This window comes from Hoplias malabaricus, chromosome 6 (genome assembly GCF_029633855.1).
Source record: "Hoplias malabaricus isolate fHopMal1 chromosome 6, fHopMal1.hap1, whole genome shotgun sequence".
Taxonomy (NCBI): Eukaryota; Metazoa; Chordata; class Actinopteri; order Characiformes; family Erythrinidae; genus Hoplias; species Hoplias malabaricus.
In genome coordinates, this window is record NC_089805.1 from 5444023 (window position 1) to 5450022 (window position 6000).

Sequence of the window (6000 nt, forward strand, 5' to 3'; positions counted from 1 at the left end):
ATGTCTCCTCATCCTCCTATCACCCGATTATAATATCTGACCATGCTCCCACATACATTGACTTGAGTTTTCCCATTAATAGACCCGGCCAAAGGCACTGGACATTCAGCTCACACATGTTATCAGATAACGACTTCAAAAAGTTTATTATCTCCAAAATAGAATTTTATTTTGCATGTAACGACTCCCCGGAAGTGAACACCCATTCTCTCTGGGAGGCTTTCAAAGCATACATTCGTGGTCAAATAATTTCATTTGTTTCATATTTAAGGAGGACTGAGAGGCTGAGATTGTCTGAAATTCTGGAGGAGTTGCAAAAAGTCGAGGTTAACTATGCAAAAGATGTGTCTCCTTTGCTTTATAAACGCCGTCTTCAACTTCATTCAGAATATGAGGTCTTAATGACGCATAAAGTAGAAATACAGTTAAGACAGGCTAGACTACTCTCCTATGAACAGGGCGATAAAGCTGGGAAATTTCTCGCCCGCCAGGCTCGATCCTATGGGGCTTCCAGATTAATTCCTAGAATGAGATCCCCCTCCGGTGATGTGGTTACTGACCCTGAGTTAGTCAATAAAATATTTGCAGAATATTATTCTAACCTTTACACCTCAGAGTCTCGATCTTTTACTCAGAAGGATCTTTCCATCTTTAATTCATTGCCATTCCCTCAGGTGTTGCCACCCCAGCTTAACGAAATGGGCTCCCCCATTACTGTTTGTGAAATACAACAAGCTATAAAGTCCTTGAACTCTGGTAAATCTCCTGGCCCTGATGGTTTTACAACAGAATTTTATAAAGAATTTTCTTCTTTTCTTGCTCCAGTTTTGGCCAGAGTATATAACGACTCATTTCGTAGTGGTCTTCTACCTACGTCCATGTTTAATGCCAATATCTCACTTCTACTCAAAAAGGACAAAGATCCCACCCTCTGCGAGAGTTACAGACCAATATCGCTTCTAAATGTGGACTTTAAGATTCTGGCTAAGGTTCTTGCCCTTCGCCTACAACGGGTTCTACCAGATTTGATAGCTCAGGACCAAACTGGTTTTATGCAGGGTAGACATTCATTCTTTAATACTAGAAGGCTAGCTAATATTTTATATTCTCATCCTTCAGATTCCCCGGAGGTTATCATCTCTCTTGATGCTGAAAAGGCCTTTGATAGAGTGGAATGGAACTATTTGTTTTTTATTTTGGGAAAGTTTGGCTTCTGCCCTAGATTTATCTCTTGGATCCATCTCCTATATGCAGCTCCATCTGCTTCGGTTCTCACAAATGGTATCATCTCACCTTCCTTCCCTCTCCGGCGGGGCACACGACAGGGATGCCCTCTCTCACCCTTGTTGTTCAATTTGGCTTTGGAACCCTTGGCCATATGGTTGCGTGAACATCAGGACTTTGAAGGAATTTCACGTTTCAACTCTGTTCACAAACTTTCCTTATACGCAGATGATCTTCTCATATACGTTTCTAATCCTAGTTCTTCTCTCTCCTCGATATTGGACATTTTTCAGCAATTCAGCAATATCTCTGGTTATAAAGTGAATCTTCAGAAAAGTGAAATCTTCTTGGTCAATTCAGCCGCCCAGTCGCTTCCTGTATCCTCCTTCCCTTTCAGAGTTGCTCATGGGAAATTCAGATATTTGGGCATTACATTAACACAGTCATTTAAGGATTTATTGGGAGAAAATTTTATCCATCTGCTTGATAAAACCCTATCTGATCTGGATAGATGGTCAGCATTACCATTATCACTTATTGGCCGTATTAATCTAATTAAAATGAATGTGCTACCTAAATTCTTATACTTATTTCAACATATTCCTATTATAATTAACAAAGCATTCTTTAATAAACTTGATAGTGCATTAACCCCCTTCATTTGGTGTAATAAACCTGCGCGTTTAAAAAGGGCATCGCTTCAGCTTCGGAAGTCTGATGGGGGTCTGGCTTTACCTAATTTCCGTCATTATTACTGGGCTTGTAATATTCACAAATTAATTTACTGGAATAAGGACACTTCCTCCTCTGACTGTCCACTGTGGACAAAGCTAGAGCTGTCCTCATCCCAATATTGTCTTAGCTCCATAATTTGTTCCCAGCTCCCTGTCTCTGCTAAATGGTTTCCAGCTAACCCAGTTGTCCGAGACTCCATTAAGATTTGGTTTCAGTTTAGGAAGTGCTATGGCCTACGCAGTAATGCAATTTACACTCCTATTCTTCATAATCCTCAATTTCTCCCTTCTATGACTGACTTTGTTTTTCGTGTATGGGCAGAGAAAGGTATTACGACTGTGGCCGATTTATATGCTGATGGAGTTTTTTTGTCCTTTACAGCATTGAGGGAGAAGTTTGATCTACCCAGCACTCACCTATTTCGTTTTTTTCAAATTAGGCACTTCGTATCCCGACTATTTCCCTACTTCCCCAACCGTCCACCCGAAACAAAAATAGATAAAGTACTGGCTCTTAACCCATCTCAGGGTAAGTTAATTTCTACCATTTACACCATTGTCTGTTCTTCAGATATGGACCCTACTAATAACCTCAAACTCACCTGGGAGCGTGATCTGGCAATATCCATCTCTGATCTGCAGTGGGCTCTCATTCTAGGCAGGGTACATACGTCCTCTATTTGTGCTAGACATAGTCTAATACAGTTTAAAGTGCTACATAGGCTTCATCTTACTAATGCTAGATTGTCGAGAATGTTTTCGGGTAGATCTGATGCCTGTGCCAGATGCGGACAATCACCAGCTGATCATGGTCATATGTTTTGGTCTTGCCATAGGTTGACTCATTTCTGGTTGGAGGTTTTTAGATCACTTAGCCTTGCACTTAAGCTTTCGTTAGATCCCAACCCTATTACAGCTTTGTTTGGGATCCCTCTCGACCCTCACACTCCATCAGAGAAGCAACGGGTGATTGCTTTTGGCACTTTGCTTGCTAGGCGGGAAGTTCTCCTAAAGTGGAGGCTCCCTTCCCCTCCTACTCATAACCGTTGGCTCCAGGAGATCCTAAACAACATTAGATTAGAAAGGCTCCGTTCTTACAGATTAGGTTCCCTACAGCAATTTAAAAAAACTTGGCTACCTGTCATTAATTATGTTGAGGGGGTGCAATATAGCACCAGAGTAAGACAAGAGAGGTTAATTGCCTTATTTAATCATTTTGTTTATTATTTATTTATTATTATTTTGTTATTCCTTGGTTGTTTTTTTACCTTTATTTATTTTTTATTATTATTATTAATTTATTTTTCGTTTTTGTTTTTGTTTCCACATTTTTTATCACGCAATCATTGGAACGCATCCCTCATTTACTAACATTTATGCATATTTTTATATTTCCAAGATTGCCGGTATTTGCATTTATTCATTATTATTACTATTACCTAACATTGTTATTTTGTGTGTGAGTGTCTTCTGTCTGTATGTCCTGTGGGATGTGTGCATATTGTTTTCATTTTGATAATATTTTATTTGTATCTATTGTGTATACTCAATTCACATATTGGATTTTTGTCATTATATATTCGTTATTTGGAAGCATGTGTGCATATATCTGTATGTCAGTATGTATATTGTTTTGTGTGGAAGATTGGTTAGGAGATCAATGGCTTAACTACACGCACGTTTCTAAGGGAATTTGGGGAGAGGGGTTGTTATTTGTTATTTTTCATTCGATCTGGTTCAAATTACTGTGTAGGATATATTCTTATTTTTTCATTGGAAGACATGTTTGGTTTCAACTTTTGTATTTTTGTAATAATCAAAATTTCTATGAATAAATGGGTAAAAAAAAAAAAAAAAAAAAAAAGAAAGGTGGTCTCAACACTGTTCGTATCTGTATCTTTGAGCAGAGATCAGCCGTGTTCTCTTAGAGGCTATAATCAGATTCAGTAGCTTGGACACTAAAATACATTCTGCTACTGTACTTCTTTCACCACATTGCATCATCCTCCCTTTTAACACAAAGACTGTAGATGTGTGAGAAGAAAGAAAACTGCATTTCTCTGCGCCCACGTTACGGGACATTTTTCTCCATTCTGCAACTCTGACTACGGTGATGAGACAAAATGAAGGAGCTTTGTAATTCTTAGTTTAACACTAATAGAACAATCTATCTCACACAGCCAGGGGCAAGAGCAGTGTACACTTTCTACTCATGTTCCCCTTTCCTAACCTTTCCTTTTCCAACATTATCGCTTAGTTTCTTTCTCTTTCGTTCATCCTTTCTACTTTGTTTCACCCTAGGCAGACACAGAGAGGGATGGAGATGGAGAGAGAATGCATGAGAGATATGACTTATGTAATGTACTCAGACAGTGAGACACAATAAGGTTCATGGAGTTGATAGACAGGGGAAAGAGCACTAAAACACAATGTAATGGACATCACAAGCAGCACAGAGAAACATCTAAGTACGGAGGTTAAGTATAACAACAGTATGCTGAGCAAAATAAATAACAGTGTCTGCGTAGGTTTCCTCCGGGTAACTGTCTGTGAGGAGTGTGGTGTGTTCTCTCTGTGTCTGTGTGGGTTTCCTCCAGGTGACTGTCTGTGAGGAGTGTGGTGTGTTCTCTCTGTGTCTGTGTGGGTTTCCTCCGGGTGACTGTCTGTGAGGAGTGTGTGTGTTCTCTCTGTGTCTGTGTGGGTTTCCTCCGGGTGACTGTCTGTGAGGAGTGTGGTGTGTTCTCCCTGTGTCTGTGTGGGTTTCCTCCGGGTGACTGTCTGTGAGGAGTGTGGTGTGTTCTCTCTGTGTCTGTGTGGGTTTCCTCCGGGTGACTGTCTGTGAGGAGTGTGGTGTGTTCTCTCTGTGTCTGTGTGGGTTTCCTCCGGGTGACTGTCTGTGAGGAGTGTGGTGTGTTCTCTCTGTGTCTGTGTGGGTTTCCTCCAGGTGACTGTCTGTGAGGAGTGTGTGTGTTCTCTCTGTGTCTGCGTGGGTTTCCTCCGGGTGACTGTCTGTGAGGAGTGTGGTGTGTTCTCTCTGTGTCTGTGTGGGTTTCCTCCAGGTGACTGTCTGTGAGGAGTGTGTGTGTTCTCTCTGTGTCTGTGTGGGTTTCCTCCGGGTGACTGTCTGTGAGGAGTGTGGTGTGTTCTCTCTGTGTCTGCGTGGGTTTCCTCCGGGTGACTGTCTGTGAGGAGTGTTGTGTGTTCTCTCTGTGTCTGCGTGGGTTTCCTCCGGGTGACTGTCTGTGAGGAGTGTGGTGTGTTCTCTCTGTGTCTGTGTGGGTTTCCTCCAGGTGACTGTCTGTGAGGAGTGTGGTGTGTTCTCTCTGTGTCTGTGTGGGTTTCCTCCGGGTGACTGTCTGTGAGGAGTGTGGTGTGTTCTCTCTGTGTCTGTGTGGGTTTCCTCCGGGTGACTGTCTGTGAGGAGTGTAGTGTGTTCTCTCTGTGTCTGTGTGGGTTTCCTCCGGGTGACTGTCTGTGAGGAGTGTGGTGTGTTCTCCTATGTCTGCGTGGGTTTCCTCCGGTGACTGTCTGTGAGGAGTGTGGTGTGTTCTCCCTGTGTCTGCGTGGGTTTCCTCCGGGTGACTGTCTGTGAGGAGTGTGGTGTGTTCTCTCTGTGTCTGGGTGGGTTTCCTCCGGGTGACTGTCTGTGAGGAGTGTGGTGTGTTCTCCCTGTGTCTGCGTGGGTTTCCTCCGGGTGACTGTCTGTGAGGAGTGTGGTGTGTTCTCCCTGTGTCTGCGTGGGTTTCCTCCGGGTGCTCCAGTTTCCTCCCACAGTCCAAAAAACACACGTTGGTGTGTCCATAGGTGTGAGTGAATGTGTGAGTGTGTGTGTTGCCCTGTGAAGGACTGGCGCCCCCTCAAAAAGAAATATTGAATATGAGCGAAAAACTAGTCTGCATTGTGAATATCTCTGGAATTGCGTTCTATGTGAAAAACAGAATTAGACAGACCTTTTAAAGCATGGGAGCAGTCTTTGTCAGTTTAAGTAACTGGTCATATATAGACCAAATCAGCGGCACTGATCATGAATCTGATAGAGTGT